Source organism: Hylobates moloch, unplaced genomic scaffold, assembly GCF_009828535.3.
Source record: "Hylobates moloch isolate HMO894 unplaced genomic scaffold, HMol_V3 SCAFFOLD_18, whole genome shotgun sequence".
Lineage (NCBI taxonomy): Eukaryota > Metazoa > Chordata > Mammalia > Primates > Hylobatidae > Hylobates > Hylobates moloch.
In genome coordinates, this window is record NW_026652293.1 from 11,409,303 (window position 1) to 11,431,160 (window position 21,858).

General features: G+C 40.4%; 1 protein-coding gene and 1 pseudogene across 17 annotated transcripts in view; one reads left to right on the forward strand and one right to left on the reverse strand.

The window, feature by feature from the left end:
- PPP1R12B (protein phosphatase 1 regulatory subunit 12B) overlaps window positions 1–21,858 on the reverse strand; it is a 257,353-nt gene that overhangs the window by 222,990 nt on the left and 12,505 nt on the right. The gene's annotated exons all lie outside the window — the stretch shown is intronic.
- LOC131381870 (cytochrome c-like) lies at window positions 4,293–13,804 on the forward strand (annotated as a pseudogene).

The following is a 21,858-nucleotide window of genomic DNA, read 5'->3' on the forward strand; positions in this document are numbered from 1 at the left end:
TTTATAGATCATAAAAATGTAAGACAATATTATAAAATATTTAGGGATACATTCCTATGAAGTAAAAAATATGAAGATATATTCAACTGTATTGCTAATGGTCTATCTCTTAAGCTGATTTTCATAAACCTTATATGAAGTTGGTCAGCTAGGCACAGTTAAACAGTATCTCATAAGACTTCTTAGTTTAATAAGATGGGATTGTAAAAAGCATTAGGGCTTCCTCATATCAAAACTCCAGACCCTACGGCAGTCTGCTAGACTATGCAGTTCTTAAAACATGAACAATTGGAAACTTTTTTTAATTGACTTGAAATTTTTTAGTTACTTGTCCTGGAAGAAGAGAATATAATGACAATTTCTTTTTGTTCTACAACTATCTCTATATAATGAAACCAGTCTAAAAATTTTGATGGATCAACAAGATTTAAACTTTATTGATATCACTATTAAATAATAATATTACAAAGTACTCTTGGATTTTGGATACACATCTCACTGTCAACCTTTTTTTTTTTTTGAGACAGAGTCTTACTCTGTCCCCCAGGCTGGAGGGCAGTGCCACAATCTCGGCTCACTGTAACCTCTGGCTCCAGGGTTCAAGATATTCTCCTGCCTCAGCCTCCCAAGCAGCTAGGATTACAGGTGCACGCCACCAACCCGGCTAATTTTTTTATTTTTAGTAGAGACAGGGTTTTTCCATGTTGCCCAGGCTGGTCTTGAACCCCTGGCTTCGAATGATCCACCCCCCTCAGCCTCCCAAAGTGCTGGGATTACAAGCGTGAGCCACCATGCCCAGCCGCAGTCAATTTTTTTAAAGCTCTCAAAGAAATTCATTTCTTCCAACATAACATGCTTTGTTTTCCAAACTTTCCAAGTTGGAGATTTGTTTCTTTTTTTTTTTCTTTTATAGATATATATATTTTTTATTATACTTTAAGTTCTAGGGTACATGTGCACAATGTGCAGTTTTGTTACATATGTATACATGTGCCATGTTGGTGTGCTGCACCCATTAACTCGTCATTTCTATTAGGTATATCTCCTAATGCTATCCCTCTCCCCCCTCCCCCCACCCCACAACAGGCCCCAGTGTGTGATGACCCCCTTCCAGCGTCCAAGTGTTCTCATTGTTCAATTCCCACCCATGAGTGAGAACATGAGATGTTTGGTTTTTTGTCCTTGTGATAGTTTGCTCAGAATGATGGTTTCCAGCTTCATCCATGTCCCTACAAAGGATATGAACTCATCATTTTTATGGCTGCATAGTATTCCATGGTGTATATGTGCCACATTTTCTTAATCCAGTCTATCACTGTTGGACATTTGGGTTGGTTCCAAATCTTTGCTATTGTGAATAGTGCTGCAATAAATGCACGTGTGCATGTGTCTTTATAGCAGCATGATTTATAATCCTTTGGGTATATACCTAGTAATGGGATGGCTGGGTCAACTGTTCTACAATTGCTGGTTTACAGATCCTTCCAGCCCTTTGTTTCTCTTACTAACTTACTGTTGCCATAATAATTCTGGACTTTATGCTACTCACTAGTCCATGAGAAGGTTAGGAGAAAGGACAAAGGTAAAATTCTAATGTTAACATGCTACATATTAACAGATACCATAAAGGAAGGATTTGGAATTATTTGTAGATATCCTTTCCTTAGGCCGTTCCCAGAAGCCATGGAAAACGCAACACTGACTTTCCTTCTTGGACAGAGTCTTCAAGCTGGTCTAAAAGCTCTTAGAGTTGAATACACCAGTAGCTAGATGTGGTTCCCTATGAGCTTAGGAAAAACACTGATGGAAATTTTCCTATGTCATAATTGAAAGCCAGGATGAGCAGCTATCTGTCTAGAAAGGACTGCTCCATGAGTAGTCTTGGCCTAGGCTGCAGGAGGCAGTTGAGGGATGATACATACACACACACACCCACACACACCCCAAAGCTCATCAAAACCACTCCCACACTCATTAATACAAAGGAACGATACTCAGATATCTAGATCAGGTCAAACCAAAAGGTCCTTTTTTTTCTTTTCCTTTTCTTCCTTTTTCTCTAAGGGTAAGATAGATGATCACTAGGGACTCTTGCCCCCACTGAAATTCAGAGAAGAAATACAGTTATTGTTCTTACACTGAATAATTCCAAATAACCTTGAGGTCCTTTGCGGACTTTAATAATCTGAAAAGTAAGTATGTATGAACACATATGTGTGTATGGAATGTGTGTGTGCAAGGGAATACAGATACATTTATATGAGAAATGTATATGTATAAAAATCCCAGAATGCTATTTAGATACAATTTATGTACACATCAATAAGAGAGAGCATCTATGAATAAGAACATGGGTAGTCATTAGTAAAGGAAGTAATTGCTTTATAAATTCTAGCACTATCAGTGCAATCCAATTAATTACCCTAACAACCACATGAACACTTGATCAAAAGACAGTGACTTTCAAAGACTATACCATAGATACTTGAGATTTTAATACTTCAAGTGTTAGAACACAGCATGACTCAAATATGAAGAATTCAAAAGGCATATGCACAATCATTTGTTTGGTACAAGTACAGGAAATCTTCAAAGGGATACACTCCAGTTCAGAGTAATAATTTACCAGAAAAGTCAGGAAAAGCTCTGGAATCAGTAACCAAAGCAGGCAACAGCAAAGAAGAGAGAAGGTATCTATTGACACTGAGAAGACAGAGCCAAGGGACGGGGTGGGGTGGGGGGAGTGTTGAGAATATAAAGCTTCAGGGCTCTACTCTCAGGGGAAGGGGTGGGTATACAGCTTGGACATTCACTCTAAAATGGGTAAGAAACAAAGTTCAAATCATGTTCACAGAAATTGTTTCAGACACATTTTCTTCTTTATTCACAGGTCATATCAAAACTATTTTATAAATCTCTCCACTAGGGCAATAGTAGCCCTGGGCTGGAAACTCTAGGTAAATAATGAAACTCCTTCACCTCCTGAGTCTTCTGCCTGCCACAGAACAACTTGTTGTTTGTGTAAGATAATATCACCTGTGGTTTGCTAAACCAGCAACAACGTATCATGAGAACAAGAAGGAAGGATGAATAAATTCTGACAGGGTAGAACTTCACAGAGGAGGTGACACCTGAGCCGAGCCTTGAAGTGATTAGGAGGGTTTTACCAGGCATAGAAGGGGAGCAGGAGCAGTTAAGCAAAGAGAACGATATGAACAAAAAGTTCATGGAGTGCTCAGGAGATGGCAAATAATAAATGAGAAGGTATGTGAATGAGGTTGAGGAGTGGTAGGGAAAAAAACTGGTAAGACAGGTTGAAAGCATTTTAGATGCTTTTTACTCTGCATGTGAATGGCTTCAAAATGCAAAATTGCATCAGAATCTCTGGGATACCTGGTAAAAATACAGATTCCTGTGCTGTACTCCAGATCTACTAAATTGAAATTTCCAGAGTTGGGGCTCAGGCATCTGTATTTTTCTTTAATTGTCCTCATTCTTAAACAGACAGAATCTGTATTTAATGAGTATTCTGATGTATAACCAAGCTTGAAAGCCAATGATGGATTGTTTTTTAAAGAAAAGTTATATCATTAGATTGGTATTTTAAAAATAACAAGGTACTATTAGAAATAGACTGTAAAGATGTGAAATTAGGGGAAAAAATAGACCTATGGCAGACTATGGCAATGATGCATTCATTTATTCAACGAGAATTTTAAAAATACCTACTATGTACCTACAAGTTCCCACAAAGATGACAGTCTCAACTAGAATACTAGCAGTGTAAATGGAGACAAGAAGACAGAGTTATGAGACATTACACAGATAGAACTGACAAGTCTTGGTAATTCAGTAGACTGTGGAGATGGGGACGGAGGGAGCAAATCAGTTTTCATTAGTGATTTCCAAACTTGGATAAGCATCAGAGTAAGATTCCTGGGTCCTACCATAGACCTAATGAATCAGGCTCTTTGGAGGATACAATTCAGCAGCCTCTATTTTTCACATGTGCCCCCAGGTGATTCTCATGCAGTCAATTGGGAATCAATGACTTAAATGACTGAGTGGCTAATGATATTTCTCTCCAAGAAGAGAAAACAGGAGGAGGAGCAACAAATTTTGTGACAGGATGAGAACAATTTTGCTCTGGAAATACTGAGACTGAGAGAAACCTGTAAGACATCTACATCAAGATGTCTAATGGGCAGCTGGAAATGCAAATCTGGAGTCCAGGAAAAAAGTCAAGTCTAAACAGGTCAGGGTCAGACAGATCTCAACATCATTAGTACATAATGAGGGATGAGGCCATGGGAATGGGTAAGGTTACAGAGAAAGAAAGAATCTAGAGAAAGTGGGTTGGGGTAGAAATCTGGGCAAAGAGTGGGCAATGGAAGAGGAATCGTGAGCAGAAGAGTGATTCAGGAGGTAAGAAGAGGATCTGAGGGGAAAAAAAGCATTGTTTTGGAAGCCAAAGAGTAAGAGTTTTAATTCATACGGAGATCAAGTAGACAAAATGTTATAAAATGCTCCAAAAGGATAAGAATTAGAAAAATGGCCGGGCGCGATGGCTCATGCCTATAATCCCCAGCACTTTGGGAGGCCGAGGCGGGCAGATCACGAGGTCAGGAGTTGGAGAGCTGCCCGGCCAACATGGTGAAACTCCATCTCTACTAAAAATACAAAAATTAGCCAGGCGTGGTGGCACATGCCTGTAATCTCAACTACTCAGGAGGCTGAGGCAGGAGAATCGCTTGAACTTGAGAGGCAGAGGTTGCAGTAAGCTGAGAACGCACCATTGCACTCCAACCTAGGTGACAGAGCAAGACTCTGTCCCAAAACAACAACAAGAAAAGAATTAGAAGGATGATAAGGTGTGGCATTTAGGAAGTCTGCGATGACCTTTGAGAAAGCAGTTTCAGTATAATGGAGCAAAGTTGCAGAGTGGGTTTACACTACTCCTTAAGGAGAATTTGAAGAGAAAGGAAAGAGATGGGTCAATGGTTTGCAAGAGAGGTAAGACTGAAAGAAAGTTCTTTTGGTGGCCATTTTTATTTTTAAGAATAAAGATCAAAAAAAAAAAAGAATGAAGACAACTTGAGGCATTTTCAGGAAAAGAAGAAGAGAGCACAGAACGGATGCTTAATAAATATTTGTGAAATACCAGTATTCTCAAAATCTTAAAACTGTCTTTGACCTTTCTTTCTCCTGCTTCCCATAATCAGTAAGTCTCAACATCCTTTCTTTTTCTTAAATGCCTATTCACATCTTTACTGTTCTCTTAGATGCCTTTCACTACTGCCCTACAGGCTAATAAGCTACTGTGCATCTTAACTCATCCCTCCTTCCTCCAATCAATCCAACCAACACAGTCTTATCAAATTAATCACTTAAAATACTACCCTTCTCGCGGGGCGCGGTGGCTTATGCCTGCAATCCCAGCACTTTGGGAGGCCGAGGCGGGCGGATCACAGTGTCAGGAGATCGAGACCATCCTGGCTAACACGGTGAAACCCCGTCTCTACTAAAAAAATACAAAAAATTAGCCAGGCGTGGTGGCGGGCACTTGTAGTCCCAGCTGCTAGGGAGGCTGAGGCAGGAGAATGGCGTGAACCAGGGAGGCGGAGCTTGCAGTGAGCGAAGATCACGCCACTGAACTCCAGCCTGGGCGACAGAGCAAGACTCCATCTCAAAAAAAAAAAAAAAAAAACTACCCTTCTCACATTACTACTCCAAAATATTCAATCTGTTTATTTAATAAGCAGTTACGAGATACCCAACCTGCCAGGAACCATGCCTTTCCCAATTGAAAGTAACCTCTATCTTCTCAGAACATCTACACTAATTAGCCAGTCTATTTATTCCATAATTATCCCGCCTTAAACAGCTAGTTGTTACTGTTTTCATGTAACCATGTCTTAGCCCACCAAATGGTGTAACAGGGGTATCCAATCTTTTGGCTTCCCTGGGCCACACTGGAAGAATCGTCCTGGGCTACACATAAAACACACTGATACCAATGATAGCTGATGAGCACAAACAAAACAAAAAAGCCAAAAAAAAATCATAATGTTTTAAGAAAGTTTATGAATTTGTGTTGGGTCACATTCAAAGCGGTCCTGGGCCACATGTGGCCTCAGGGGCCATGGGTTGGAAAAGCTTGGTGTAAAAGGTTCACCTCCCAGCATTCAAAAAGAATAAAAAGGTATAAAGTTGAAAAAAAATTGTCTCTGATGAACTCTAGTTGGTCCACTATCCTATTATTTAATATTTATATTATATTGAAAAAAACTTTAATGATCCTTCCCATATTCCTTTACTACAAATAACAACTTCCAGGGTAATTTTTACATCAAATAAATAAGATTAATTTTATTTAATCCACATACAACTTATAAAAGGATGCAATATTTATATATAAGATTGTATTTACATACCAATCCCTAAACTGTTTTTAAAATTTAGTCTGTTTTATTCTTACTGCCACTCACATTTCTATCCATCCATTCAATTTATACTTTCAGTTTGCTTCCAGCTGATTCAATACCTATGACACAGCAAATTGTCTAAATTTTGCAAGAACTTTCAACATCCCAGCACTTATTCCTAACAGTTGCACTCCTCACATTGATACACTCCCTGAAGGTCAAGGATCTAAATTCTGTAACATTTTTAGCATCTAAAATCCTGGTTTATGCTCTCCTTCTAGTTCTCTTGGTCTTTAAAAGACATAAGAACATGCTATCAAATTCCTAATTCCCTGTTAAACCCTAACCAACCAAAGTTTAACTAATTAAAAAAAAAAGCCTAAAACAAGAATCAATTATTAAGAAAGAAAATCAAATATTTTTAAGCAAAGGAAGTTATAAGGTTTGAAATACAAATTCTGATTATTCCAACTCTGATTATTCTTATTAAATTATCAACTGGAACACCTCACTGCTCTTTTCTTGCCACCACCCCCTTCCTCTGCTCAGTTCATTCATTGAACAAATCTTTATTCCCAATGCCTAAGACTTAACAGATACTGCGGTAGATGCAATTAACACAATAGTGAATGAGTTAGGCACAGTCCTTCCCTTCCCAGAGCCTAAAGTGTATTGACCATAAGAATATATGACAAATTAAACTATCTATATGACAAGTGTTATGACAGGTAAGCTATAAGAAACAAAGTGGGGGCTGGATGCCATGGCTCATGCCAGCATTTTGGTAGTCTGAGGTGGGAGGATTGCTTGAGGCCAGGCATTTGGGACCAGCCTGGGCAATACTGTGAGACCTTGTCTCTACAAAATAAAGATTAAAAAATTACTCCAGCATGGTGGCACACACCTGTAGCCCTATCTACTTGGGAGGATCCCTTGAGCCCAGGAGTTTGAAGTTACAGTGAGCTATGACTACACCACTGCACAACATAGTGAGACCCTATCTCTTAAAAAAACAAAAAGGTATAAAGGGAAAACACAGTATGGGTTATGCCATGGGAGGCTCCTTAGAGGCACTGATGTTGAACCTGAGACCTGTGAAATTGGTAGTCAAAGAAGAGAGACAATAAGGATCACGGAAGTAGGAGAAGGAAATGTATTAAAACTAGGAGATGAGAAAATGACATAATTGAGAAAGTGAAAAACGATTAGTGTGGTTGAAGTATAGAATTCAAAAACAGGAACGACAAGAAGTGAGACTAGAGAACAGGGCAATGACAACCACTGAAAGATTTTAAGAAAGGTGTGAAATATTCAGGTTTTCCTGGCTGAAGCATAGAAAATAGTTTGAGAGGCCAGATGCAGTGGCTCATGCCTGTAATCCTAGCACTTTGGGAGGCCAAGGCAGGCAGATCACTTGAGGTCAGGAGTTCAAAACCAGCCTGACCAACATGGTGAAACCCTGTCTCTACTAAAAATACAAAAAATTAGCCAGGCGTGGTGGCACATGCCTGTAATCCCAGCTACTCGGAAGGCTGAGGCAGGAGAATCGCTTGAACCCAGGAGGCGGAGGTTGCAGTGAGCTGAGATCGCACCACCGCACTTCAGCCTGGGCAACAGAATGAGACTTTGTCTAAAAAAAAAAGAAAAGAAGAAGAAAATAGTTGGAGAAAGAAGAATAGAAGCATGGAAATCATTCAGCAGACTGTTTCTTCTGTAACCCAGGCGACACACAATGACTTGGACTAAAGTGGATGAGGCAGGGCACCGTGGCTCACGCCTGTAATCCTAGCACTTTGGGAGGCGGAGGCAGGTGGATTGCCTGAGCTCAGGAGTTCAAGACCAGGCAGGCAGATTGCCTGAGATTAGGAGTTCGAGACCAGCCTGGGCAAACGGTGAAACCCTGCCTCTACCAAAACTACAAAAAAATTAGCCAGGCGTGGCGGCGTGCACCTGTAGCCCCAGCTACTCAGGAGGCTGAGGCAGGAGAATTGCTTGAACCCGGGAGGCGGAGGTTGCACGTGAGCTGAGACTGCGCCACTGCACTCCAGCCTGGGTGACAGAGTGAGACTCCGTCTCAAAAAAAAAAAAAAAAAAAAGAGAGACAAATGAAAGCAGATGGATTTGATAGACATATAGGAAATATAGGAGGTATGATCCACAGGATTTGGTGACTACAACCTCATGAGAGGACCAGCATGAGAGGTCCATGTCTCTTTTATTCCCTACTATATTCACAGTGCTAGGTATCTAGCACATAGTTAATTGCTGTATAAACATTATTGAACAAATAAGAAAAACAGGGAATCAGGCGGGGCGCGGTGGCTCGCGCTTGTAATCCCAGCACTTTGGGAGGCCGAGGCGGGCAGATCACGAGGTCAGGAGATCGAGACCACAGTGAAACCCCGTCTCTACTAAAAAATACAAAAAATTAGCCGGGCGTGGTGGCGGGCGCCTGTAGTCCCAGCTACTCGGAGAGGCTGAGGCAGGACAGGAGAATGGCGTGAACCCGGGAGGCGGAGCTTGCAGTGAGCGGAGATTGCGCCACTGCACTCCAGCCTGGGCGACAGAGCGAGACTCCGTCTCAAAAAAAAAAAAAGAAAAACAAGGAATCATAGATGTTACCTAGGTTTCTGGCATAATGACTGGGTAAAGGGAGGTGCCCTTTACTGAGATAGGAAACAGAGGAGAAGCAGTTCATATAAAATATGTTGAGTCTGAGGTACCTGCAAGCCTTCAAGGAAAGATAATGAGAATCCAGTTGGATATATAGTTATAAAGCTCAGGAGAAAATTTAAAATAATGGCAGCCTCAGTGCCTCAGTTAAAGCTACAGCTGATAACTGTCACTTTTAAAGCATACTATGTGAGACATCATCCCAATAATCCTTTTAAATTTCCTAGGGTTATTAATGGTTTTATAATCAAGGGTATCAAAAAATTAATACACCTTCTTGACCATTAGAAATAATATTTTATTTCTTGACCCAAGGTGGTGGTAACTCAAACCTCTGCTTTATAAAAATCCATTAAGTTATACGTTTGCGTTTTATGTACACTTTTCTGTGTGTTAAATTTTGCAATAAAAAGGGGATTTTTTTAAACCTTCATAAACTAGAAATAAGAAAATTCCTTAATCAAAGAAGCTACTGGAAACTAAACACCATATTTCTAGTAGAAACACTAGAGACATTCTCGTTAAAGGGAAAAAAAAACAAAGACATCTTCTGTCACAGTTATTAATAGTGTTCTAAATGTTCTGGTTAAAAATGAAGACCTGAAAATAAAAAATGGAAGGCATAAACATTGGGGTCTTTTCAACAATGGTGCTGGGACAACTGGATATCCACATGCAAAAGAATAAAGTTGGGCCCCCTAGCTCACACCATCTATAAAAATTAACTCAAAATGTATCAAAGACCCAAGTGTAAGAGCTAAAACTACACAACTCTAAGAGAAAACATAGGTGTAAATCTCTGTGACTTGGGAAGAGGCAATAGTTTCTTAGATATGACACTAAAAGTATAAGCAACAAAATTCTCAAATTTTTCTCTGAAAAATTAGAGAAATTAGACATCATCAAAATTAAAAACTTTATAGTGTCAAAGATTTAAACCTTTGGGGCAAAAACAAAAAGAAATTATCAGTGGCCAGGTGCGGTGGCTCACACCTGTAATCCCAGCACTTTGGGAGGCTGAGGAGGGAGGATCACTTGAGGTCAGGAGTTCAAGACCAGCCTGGCCAACATGGTGAAACCCCATCTCTACCAAAAATGCAAAAAATATGCCAGGCGTGGTGGTGTGCACCTATAGTCCCAGCTACTCAGGAGGCTGAGGCATGAGAATCACTTGAACCAGCGAGGCAAAGGTTGCCATGAGCCAAGATAGTGCCAATGCACTCCAGCCTGGGTGACAGAGCAAGACTCCATCTTACAAAAAAAAAAAAAACAGAAATTATCATCATGATTAATAGATGCTAATATATAACTGAAAAATTCAGAATTTGAGAAAGCTAATAACATAGTTCAGTAAGAAAATCAAATAAATACTGCTACTTTTTAAAAACTGCTTTCCTTTTTTATTTTTTAATTTTTAATCTTTTTTTATTTTGAGACAGAGTCTCACTCTGTTGCCCAGGCTGAAGTGCAGCAGCACAATCACAGTTCACTGCAGACCTGAATTCCCAGGCCCAAGTGGTCCTCCTACCTCAGCCTCCCAAGTAGCTGGGACCACAGGCATGTGCCACCATGCCCAGCTATTCTTGTTTGTTTTTTTGTAGAGACGGGGTTTCTCTATGTTGCCCAGCCTCCCAAAGTGCTGAGATTACAGGTGTGAGCCACCTTGTCCAGGCAAAATTGCTTTTTTTTTTTTTTTTTTTGAGACAGGGTCTCACTTTGTTGCCCAGGCTGAAGTTCAGTGTTGATCTCAGCTCACTGCAGCCTCTGCCTAACAGCCTCAAGCCATCTTCCCTCCTCAGACTCCTGAGTAGCTGGAACTATCCGCATGCACCACCACACCTAGCTAATTTTTGTATTTTTTCTAGAGATGGGGTCTTGCTTTGTTGCCCAGGCTGGTCTTGAACTCCTGAATTCAAGTAATCCACCCACTTCAGCCTCCCAAAGTGCTAAGATTACAGATAAGAGCCACTGGACCCAGCCAAAAATTACTTTTCTAATATAAGAAAAACTGATTAGAAAATATAATGAAGGGGCTGGGCGCAGTGGCTCACGCTTGTAATCCCAACACTTTGGGAGGCTGAGGTGGGTAGATCACCTGAGGTCAGGAGTTCAAAACCAGCCTGGCCAACATGGTGAAACCTAGTCTCTACTAAAAATACAAAAATTAGCCAGATGTGGTGGCACGTGCCTGTAATCCCAGCTACTCAGGAGGCTGAGGCAGGAGAATCTCTTGAACCTGGGAGGCAGAGGTTGCAGTGAGCTGAGATCATGCCACTGCACTGCAGCAGAGTGCAGAGGGCGACAGAGCAATACTCCGTCTCCAAAAAAAAAAAAAAAAAAAAAAAAAAGAAACTATAATGAAGGAAATGGCATTCAGAATATCAACATAACAACAAAAAAACTTGTTTTGAATAATGCACCATGTTTATGTAAAATATTAACATTCGGGAAAGCTGGGTGAAGGGTATACAAATACTCTCTAAACTATCTTTGCAACTTTTTTGTAAATCTTAAATCACTTCAAAATAAAAAGTGTATTCAAAACAAAACAAGAACGTAAAGAAACAAGGCATAGACCGGGGTAAAATATCTATATTTATCTGACCAAGGACTTATATCCAGAAAACATCAAGAATGCCTACAAATCAATAATAAAAAACAAAATGCAAATTTAATGTACAAAAGACTTAAATCAGATCCACACACACATACACTCCAAATAACGAATAAATATGCGACAAGGTGCCGAACATCAGTAGTCATTGCGGAAGCGTAAATTAAAACCAAAATGAAATAACACTATACAAACAATGGCTAATATTAAAAAGAAAAGGAAAAAAATGCACTGACAATATTAAATATCAACAAAGATGTAGGCTGGGCACAGTGGCTCACGCCTGTAATCCCAGCACTTTGGGAGGCTAAAGTGGGAGGATCGCTTGAGCCCAGGAGTTTGAGACCAGCCTGAGCAACATAGCAGGATCCTGTCTCTACAAAAAAAAAAAAATAGCTGCGTGTAATGGTGCACACCTGTAGTCCCAGCTATTTGGAAGGCTGAGGTGGGAGAAAGGCATGAGCCTGGGAGATTGAGGCTGCAGTGAGCCGTGATCAAGCCAGTGCACTCCAGCCTGAGTGACAGAGTGAGACAGAGTGAGACTCTATCTCAAAAAAAAAAAAAAAAAAAAAAAAAAAAAGATGTGGAGCAAATGGAACTGGTGTTCAAAAAAAATGACAATATCAAATATCAACAAAGATGTGGAGCAAACAGAATTCTAATTCATTGCTAGGAGTAGTATAAAATGGTACAACCACATCAGAAAACTGCAAGTTGCTAATAAAGCTAAAATTTTATATTCTCAGCCAGGCACAATGGCTGACGCCTGTAATCCCAGCACTTTAGGAGGCTGAGGCAGGTGGATCACCTGAGGCCAGTAGTTCGAGACCAGCCTGGCCAACACAGTGAAACCTTGCCTCTATTAAAAGTACAAAAAATTAGTTGGGTGTGGTGGCGGGTGCCTGTAATCCCAGCTACTAGGGAGGCTGAGGCAGGAGAATCGCTTGAACCCGGGAGGCAGAGGTTGCAGTGAGCTGAGATCGTGCCACTGCACTCCAGCCTAGTGACAGAGCAAGACTCCATCTCAAAAAAAAAAAAAAAAAATTGTATACTCTATATACTCCATAACCCAGCAATTTCATTCTCAGGTATTTACCCAAGAGAAATAAAAATAATATGTCTACAAAAAGATTTGTAGACTACTCATAGCATCTTTATCAAAACAAGGAAATAACTCAAATGTCAATAATCAGAAGAATAAACTAATTTTGGAATACTCGCACAATGGAATACTACTCAGCCACAAAAAACAATAAACTATGGAGACATGAAAAATGAATAAATCTCAAAAACATTATTTCAGTTGAAGAAACCAAACTTTAAAAGGTACATATTCTATATTCCTTTTAAAATAGCTAAAACTGAAAGAGTGGGATGTCTGCAGTCTGAACAGGAAGTTCGTAGTACCAGTGATGAGAGACAGAATTAAATACGGGTGACATTGAGAAAGGCAAGAAGAGTTTTGTTCAGAAGTGTGCCCAAGGCCGGGCATGGTAGTTTACGCCTGTAGTCCCAGCACTTTGGGAGGCTGAGGTGGGCAGATTACTTAGGCCCAGGAGTTCATGACCAGCCTGGGCAACATGGCAAAACCCTGTCTCCATAAAAATACAAAAATTAGCCAGGCATGGTGGTGCATGCCTGTAGTCCCAGCTACTCGGGTGGCTGAGGTGGGAGGATGGCTTGAGCCCAGGAGGCAGAGGTTGCAGTGAGCCAAGATCGTGCCACTGCACTCCAGCCTGGATGATGGAGCCAGAACTTGTCTTAAAAAAAAAAAAAAAGTGTGCCCAGTGCCACACCATGGTAAAGCGAGGCAAGCACAAGAGTGAGCCAAATCTCCATGGTCTATTTATGCAGAAGACAGGTCAGGCCACTGAATTCTCTCACAGACACCAATGAGAACAGAGGCATCACCTGAGGAGAGGAGACACTGATGGAGTATTTGCAGAATCCCAAGAAGTACATCCCTGGAACAAAAATGACCATTGCCAGCACTAAGAAGAAGGCAGAAAGGGCAGACTTGATAGCTTATCTCAGAAAAGCTAATAATGAGTAATAACTGACCACATGACTTTTTTATGTGTACATAATTTAATAGCTGTCTAATATACATCAGAATTCAGATCATGAATAACTCACAGAATATTTTTGTTGAGCAGTCCTGATTTAATTAAGACTTGCTTGTGGTTAAATGAATACATTTGGGTTTTTTAAAATTTTAATAGTAATTCTGATTCAGTAAATGGTATCACTGTTTCCCCCTTCTAAAACTATGATTGGACTTAATTTGTAGTGTTCAACTTTTCACAAAGATGGTGAATGCAATCTTAAAACCTATTCGAGATTGGCTTTATATTTAGATTTATATAACTAGCTATATGAATGTATTTAAATATTGGGGAAATGTCTTCACTGTCTCAGAACCAAGCAAGACCCACCTGTGTTCTGTGTTCATGTGCCTCTTAAAGGCAAAGACTAAAGATAAGGTAACAATGTCTACTTTATATTTCTGGTCTTAACTATGTCAATTTAATTAGAATTCTCTGTGTCTAAAATGGTTCCTTGGCTGGGCATAGTGGCTCATGCCTGTAATCGCAGTACTTTTTTGGGGCTGAAGTGGGAGGATTGCTTGAGGCCACAAGTTGGACCACATAGAGAGACCTTGTCTGTACAAAAATTAAAAATAGCCGGGCATGGTGGTGCATTCCTGTAGTCGTAGCTACTCAGGAGGCTGAGGTGGAAGGATGGCTTGAGCCCAGGAGTCAAGGTTGCAGTTGCACCCCAGCCTGTGTGACAGAGTAAGACCCCATCTCAAAATAAAATGGTTCTTTTAACTTATTAAAAGGCATTTTATATGGCTTATATATAATATCAAATAAAGAATAGTTAATATTTCTTGGAAAAAAAAAGAAAAATACAGCCAAAACTAATTCTAGAATGATAGAAATTATAACAGTGGTAGCCTGGGGGAGGATGAAGGGGTGGTGGGTAGAACTTTCAAAGGATGCAAAAATGTCCTATTTCTTGATTTGGGTGATGGTTACTATATTAGGCTATTCTTGTGTTGCTATAAAGAAATACCTGAGGCTGACTAGTTTATTAAAAAAAGATTTAATTGTTTCACAATTCTGCAGGCTGCACAAGCATGGCACTGACATCTGCTTGGCTTCTGGAGAGGCCTCAGGGAGCTTTTACTCACAGTGGAGGGCGAAGTGGAGCAAGCACATCACAGGGCGAGAATGGGAGCAAGGTTGTGGGGGGCAGTGCCACACACTTTTAAATGACCAGATCTTGGCTGGGCGCAGTGGCTCACACCTGTAATCCCAGCACTTTGGGAGGCCGAGGGGGGCAGATCACCTGAGGTCAGGAGTTCAAGACCAGCCTGGCCAACATGGTGAAACCCTGTTTCTACTAAAAATATAAAAAATTAGCCGGGTGTGGTGGCAGGCGCCTATAATCCCAGCTACTCGGGAAGCTGAGGCAGGAGAATCGCTTGAACCCGGGAGGCGGAGGTGGCAGTGAGCTGAGATCACGCCACTGCACTCCAGCTTGGGCAACAAGAGCAAAACTCCATCTCAAAAATAAAAAAATAAAAAAATAAAAAAAAACAGATCTCCTGAGACTGCACTCACTATCTTGAGAACAGCACCAAACCATGAGGGACCCTCCCCTATGACCCACACACTTCCCACCAGGCCCCACCTCCAACATTGGGGATTACATCTCAACATGAGATTTGCGGGGGACAGATATCCAAACCATATTGGTTACATGGTTGTATACATTGTCAAAACCCATCAAACTGCAGATTTAAGTTCTATGCATTTTACTATGTGTAAAATTTACCTCAATTTAAAAAAATGAGAGGCTGAGGAAAGTTCATCTGAAATTTTTAGATATGATGGCCTGGAAGTGCTTCACTACAAAGGTGACACTTGCAAGCCACGTGTGTATCTGATGGAATAGCATTCCAGGCAGAAGGAAAAACAGATGCGAGGCCCTTAAGCATCTACTCCTAGCAACTGGAGTTTTTGAGAAACAATGAGGACGCTAATGGGTTGAACAAGGGAAAGATAAGTACTGAGAGCTAATGGGGGATCAGATGATACAGTGTCTGGTAGGTCACGGTAAGACTCACTAAAGATTTTTATCCTCATCTTAGTCTAAAAGAAAATCACCTAAATGCCTACTAAGAATAAGGCACTGTGCACAGACAGCTTACATAAAGCTTATGTAAGTAGCAAAACCAGGATTAGAAACCAAGTATGTCTGATTCCAAAGCTCATAATCTTAACCACTTTGCTTTACTAACTAAACATAACAATACTCAACATTTACTGAATGCTTACTATCAATATGTTAGAGCTAAAAGGCTTTATATCAGATCTTCCCAATCATTTATTGTTCTAAAATGGCTTAAAAGTAGTGTAAAGTAAAGATCTTCTGAATAAAATTTTGTATTGTATTAAAAATGTTTTGCAACCAACTAAAAATTCAGGATAGGTGAAGTTATATTTGATTCATATGGTTCTCTACATAAACTTCCTAATTATAATTTTGGTACAGAAAACTATGCACGTGACTTCACTATATGGAACCACTTAAGTACCATAGTTTTGGTACATAAAACTATGCACATGGCACAGTAGAGTGACTCCATGAAATAGCCCCTTCTCTTGATCTTCCTGTTGAATCATTTTAGTCTATATTTTTATTTTAGTCTACATTGTTTAACAATCAGTGAGGTTCTGTTTTGCACGTATATGTAAATGAAGTTTTCTATTTAATTTGTTCTAATCACTCCACAATTTCTATATGTATGTTTGTCATCAAAAGCATTATAATCAACATCATCAATACATCTGGTATTATTAGGTGTTCCTAAATAAAACATAATTTTGTAGTTTCTTAGTCTATTTATTTAATATTCATATATTTTTATTCTGCCTGCCTCAGCCTCCGAAAGTGCTGGGATTACAGGCATGAGCCACTACACCCAGCAACAATGAATTTTTATACCAAATTTGCAAATATTCTCTAGTTTACCAGGGGTGTTACGCAAATGTCGTTTTCTGTGTATACCATGACATGAAGGAGGTAGGAAAGCAATGCTTTAGCTATTACTTCACACTGAGTAGGTGCTGAATTCTGATAACATAAAAATCTCAGTAGCAATGGGATGCTAAAAGAATCCTACCTCTATAAAACTATGTCTCTAAGAGGTTTTTTTGGGGGGGCGGGAACAGGGGGACAGGGTATTGCTCGGTCACCCAGGCTGGAGTGCAGTGGTACAATCACAGTTCATTGCAGCCCCAAACTCCCAGGCTCAGGTAATCCTCCCGTCTCAGCCTCCTGAGTAGCTGGGACTACAGAGGTATGCCACCATGCCCAGCTAATTTTTGTATTTTTGTAGAGATGGGATTTTGCTATGTTGCCCAGGCTAAGATCAAGAAATCCACCCACCTCGGCTTCCCAAAGTGCTAGCATTACAGGTGCTAAAAGGCTTTTAAAAAAATAAAGAGATCTAAATGGAGTGAGCCAGGATTTCAGAAAACCAGCACAACCTAGGTAGAAGACTAAAAGATTCTGAGTCAGACAGATGTGAGTTTAAATACCAGCATGATGTGTGATCCCTAGGTTAGGACAAATTACCTTCTTTGATTCTTTTTCCTCATCATTAAATGGAATAAACCACCTATTTGGTAGAGCTGTTGATGTAAAGATAATTTTTAAAAAGCAAAATGCATAGCAACACTTGGTATAAAGCAGCACTCAGTAAACAATCCTTTTTTTTTTTTTCTTTTTTAGAGACTGTCTCACTCTGTTGCCCAGTCTGGAATGCAGTGGTGTAATCTTGGCTCAACCACCCGGGCACAAGCAATCTTCCTGCCTCAGCCTCCTGAGTAGCCACAACTGCGGGCGACCACAATTGGCTTTTTTTTTTTTAGACTTAGGATTTCCCTGTGTCTAAAAATGCCCAGGCTGGTCTCAAACTCCTGGCCTCAAGTGATCCTCTAGCCTTGGCATCCCAAGGTGCTGGAATTACAAGCATGAGCCACTAAAGCTGGCCACAGTACTTATGGTAATTTTAACATACCATGAGTTCAACTATGTTAAAATATTTGCAAAAGCTAAGACAGCCTGAGGAAGAACAAGGACAAAAAAAAAACAATTAATATGTTAGGGTGGTATTTGTACTAATTGTTTTTTGTTTTAAAAAAGTTTGCTGGCTAGGCGCGGTGGCTCACGCCTGTAATCCCAGCACTTTGGGAGGCTGAGGTGGAAGGACTGCTTGAGCCCAGGAGTTCAAGACCTGCCTGGGCAACACAGTGAGACCACATCTCTACAAAAAATTAAAAAATGAGGCCGAGCGTGGTGCCTCACGCCTGTAATCCCAGCACTTTGGGAGGCTGAGGCGGGCAGATCACGAGGTCAGGAGATCGAGACCATCCTGGCTAACACGGTGAAACCCGGTCTCTATTAAAAATACAAAAAATTGGCCGGGTGCGGTGGCGGGCGCCTGTAGTCCCAGCTACTCGGGAGGCTGAGACAGAATGGCATGAACCCGGGAGGCGGAGCTTGCAGTGAGCCGAGATCGCGCCACTGCACTCTAGCCTGGGTGACAGAGCAAGACTCCGTCTCAAAAATAAATAAATAAATACAAATTAGTAAAAAAATTTAAAAATAAAAAAATGAGGCAGGAGGGATGCTCCAGCCCAGGAAGTCAAGGCTGTAGTGAGCCATGATTGAGCCACTGCTCTCTTACCTGGGTGACAGAGTAAGACCCTGCAATGTTATCATGTTGCTTAGTAGTAGATAGATATAGAGATGAATAAGTCAAATGTAAAACCAATTCTTAAAAGAATCCTTAGGTTAGTTATCTTGGAATATGAATAATTACCCCTGATGTTTCTATTATTTTGAAGTTTTTGAAAGAGGAATACAACTATAAGGTATCATCCTTCTTCAAAAGTTCTTCAAAAGAATTTAGAACACATTTTGCTTCTTCTCAAAGTACTAATAATTTGCAAATAACTACATTTCCATAGACAGAAAAGAGTATCAAGCAGAAATTTGATAAACAGAACATTTCATTATATCTTATTTCTGTACCATGCTTAAGGTATTCCTTTAGCTCTTTTCTAGGCCTCATATTTCTCATTTGTATTAATAAAATGGGCCAGGCATGATGGCTCACACCTGTAATCTCAGCACTTTGGGAGGCCAAGGCAGGCATATCACTTGATGACAGCAGTTCGAGACCAGCCTGGCCAATATGGTGAAACCTGTCTCTACTAAAAATACAAAAATTAGCTGGGCATGGTGGCGTGTGCCTGTAGTCCCAGCTACTTGGGAGGCTGAGGCAGGAGAATCACTTGAACCCTCAAGGCGGAGGCTGCAGTGAGCCAAGATCACACCACTGCACTCCAGCCTGGGCAAAAAACAGAGGGAGACTCTGTCTCTAAATAAATAAATAGAATAAAATAAAATGGCACAGGTGGGTGAAATGGTGTCCTCTAATGTCCTTTTTGCTATAATATCCTGGAACTTCATAATCTTCTAATAAAACAAATGCATATATGACAGTCCTGCAACTCTGTACTTTCAAGTGGTCCTATAATAGTCTTTCACCCTGGTGGTGGTCCCCAGAGCTGAAGACGTTACAGTCTCTTCTCACAGAGCCAGTGGACCCAAAGGGAACTAGAAATTCACAGGACAGAGACAAAACGATTAACGATTTGGAAATTAAATTAAAGAATGGACATGTTTATCCTTATTAAAGAAGGCTAATGACAAGGTCTTATCTTAAAACATACAAAGGTAAATGTGTAGATAATGATCAATACCCTTTTCTCCAGTTTTACTGTGAACAGATTAATAGGAAATGGAATCAACATGAAGTACAAGCAATATAGACCAGAATATATCTTTAAAATTATGAGTTTGTCAGTAACTGTGGGATGCCTGAGAGCAAGACACGGTTGTATGCCATGTTTGTATCCCAGTATACAACAGCATCTGGCATCCAGGAAGTGCTCAATACAAATGTGCCCCCCAAAATTAATAAGAGATCATTTGACTGTTTAAAGATTCAAACTACAGGCTGGACGTGGTGGCTCACGCCTGCAATCCTAGCACTTTGGGAAGCCAAGATGGATGGATCACTTGAGGCCAGGAGTTTGAGACCAGCCTGATCAACATGGCGAAACCCCATCTCTAATAAAAATACCAAAATCAGCTGGGCATGACAGTGCATGCCTGTAGTCCCAGCTACTCAGGAGGCTGAGGCACAAGAATCGCCTGAGCCCAGTAGGCAGAAGTTGCAGTGAGCCAAGATCATGCCATTGCACGATTGCCTGGGTAACAGAGGGAAACTCTGTCTCAAACATAAATAAATAAATAAACATTCAAACTACAGAAGTGCATTATACAGGACAGAACATTTATCTTGATATTAAGAAAAATGAAGATAATCTTCTTGCAATAATTTAGGTAATGAGCAGAAAAATTAAATTTATAATTTTAATTTTTCAAAGTTATTTCATTAAAAAAAAAAAACCCTTGGGCCTTGGTGATTCTGTCATGAACTGACTATAGCACACACACAGCTGAAGCAAGGCAGTCTCCACTCTCAACTGAAAACTGGTGCCAATCATAAAGATGTTGCCTGCTTTAAAAAATACCTGTTAAGCACTTAGAGTTCTAGCAGTCAAATTCTCCTGATACTAGCCCTGTACGGCAATTGTGAAGTATGAATGGATGCGGCTCCCCACTAGAGTACTTGTGCTGTAGGAACTCTTCAACAGGTGAAATGATTCTCAACAGATGGAAGGAATCCTGGTCATCCTTCAGAATCACTTTCCATTACCCCTAGTGATTTATAATGAGGTGAGTTATTCTTTTGACCTCATTTTTCATGCTATCTACTGTCAAGGAGGAACAATTTAAACATGGGGAGGAAAATCAATACAAGAGGAATAATTATAAAACAGTAAAGCTGCATCCACAGGACCCAAACACAATCTGTTTTGGCATTTTAAAGTCACATTTCATCGCTAGACCAACCAACTTTTAAAAAAATAAAAATCACTAACTAAAAAAATAAACCTGGCAAAAATGTTGCCAAGAAGCAGAAAAAATAAAAAAAGTAATCTGCCTCCCCTGAAATACCCGTATATAAATAAAACAGTTCATAAAACCATACATCCCACTGTGAAATTCACATTCAATTAGAAGGGCCAATTTCTCTTAGGCCTCAAAGAGCACAACAAAAGCCAGCCAATCAACGCAATCTCCATATGAATGCCCCAATGTCACTTCCATTTTCTAAGACAAGCACATCATTTGCCCACAGTTGACTGCCCAAAACTGATGTAGCTAGAATGGACACTCTTCCTGTCTTCTCCCTTATAAAGCAGGTCTCTTTCTTCTCCTTATACCGCCAAGTTACTCTCTATTTTTTTATTAGTTTTCTTTGGAGCCTTCCCTTTGAAGTTTTCTTTCATAATGACCTCAAGGGCTGGCAGTTGTCTTAAGGAATAAGAAACCATATTACTGAACTGGAATTCTGAACAGTATTTCAAAATAAGGGGAATGATATGGTTTGGATATTTGTCCCCTCCAAATTTCATATTGAAATGTGATCCCCGATTTTGGAAGTGGGGCCTGGTGGGAAATGTGTGGGTTACAAGGGCAGATCCCTCATAAATGGCTTGGTGTCCTTTCCATGGTAATGAGTGAGTTCTTGCTCTGGTAATTCACAGGAGAGCTGATTGTTTAAAAGAGTATGGTACCTCCCACCTCTCTCTCTTTCTCCTACTCTCACTATGTGATGCACCTGCTTCCCCTTTGCCTTTTGCGTGACTGTAAGCTTCCCGAGGCCCTCACCATGAGCAGATACTGGCCTCATGCTTCCTGTATAGCCTGCAGTACTGTGAGCCAATTAAACCTCTTTTCTTTATAAATTACCTAGTCTCAGGTATTTCTTTATAGCAACAAAAACAGACTAACATACGGAACTTCAGTTAAGAGTTAATGGAGGCCGGGCACGGTAGCTCATGCCTGTAATCCCAACACTTTGGGAGGCCGAGGCGGGCGGATCACAAGGTCAGGAGATCCAGAGCATTCTGGCTGACACGGTGAAACCAT